Raw genomic sequence first — 1,084 nt, forward strand, 5'->3', positions numbered from 1 at the left:
GCATTTATCTGAATTGGGGAAGGGGATTGGAATTGGGGGTCGGTGGGGTGTGTAAGGGTTGACTGGGACCTTTCTGGAGTGGTGAAAATGTTCTATTCTCCGTGATGTGGTTACATGGGTGTGTAAATTTTATCAAAACATACATTAAAATGGGTGCATTTTACAGTAGGTAAATTATATTTCAATTTAAAAAAATAGCTTTGCCTTTGATAACCTGTTCAGAGAGTATCACATAATATAGACTAGCAAAATTGGATCATTGGCTCAAAAGGCAAGATCTTTCTAAAATCTGACAAAATGGGCGCTCTCTGGGAAGCATGCCCATGCCTTTCCTTCTCCCCCAGTCACAGTAGCTTCCTCACTCCCAAGCTCCAAGGGACCTCCCTTTACCTCTGTAACTTGTTTCCTAAGCCCATTTCTTCCAGGTATTACTTTTTCTACCTCTGTGATTTACCCAATAAATGTCCTTACAAAAAAAAAAAAGATTTGACAAAATAACCCCACAACTATCTTGTCCTCTATCTTTCCCCCGCAAAGGTGGCAGCGGAAAGATGAAAAAATTCAATCTAACATGGCCATCTATTTACAGACACCAGTTAATTCTGTCCCATTCCCCACAGAACCTACTCTAAACTTACACTCTTCCCTTCCAGTTAGAAAAACCTTTTCTTTCTCACCAAGCCAAGGAAAAATTGCTTAACACTAGATTGCCCAAGGAAGTCATTTTGACTCCTTTTTAATTTCAATTAGAAAAACAATGATATATATAATGACAGAATTTCTTAGAATTTTGTGACTTTTTATACAACATATAAATGTGTTTATTAATAATTGTAGTTACCTCCCCCTCCTTCATTTCCGGTATATATATATGTGTTATACCTGTATTGCCCAAAAGCAGTCATTTTGACTACTTTTGGGCAATATAGGTATATACTAAATTTCGGTCTTTCTAGTGTTAAGCTTCCTTCTCCTCTCTCACAGCTCCATGGTACATTCCCATTTTACCTTTCTATCTCTTATCCTCTCCTCTCAGTGACTGTCCCCTAGCAATTATTCACTCTCCTGGTAGGATATTTACTTC

This window comes from Myotis davidii, unplaced genomic scaffold (assembly GCF_000327345.1).
Source record: "Myotis davidii unplaced genomic scaffold, ASM32734v1 scaffold319, whole genome shotgun sequence".
Classification (NCBI taxonomy): Eukaryota; Metazoa; Chordata; class Mammalia; order Chiroptera; family Vespertilionidae; genus Myotis; species Myotis davidii.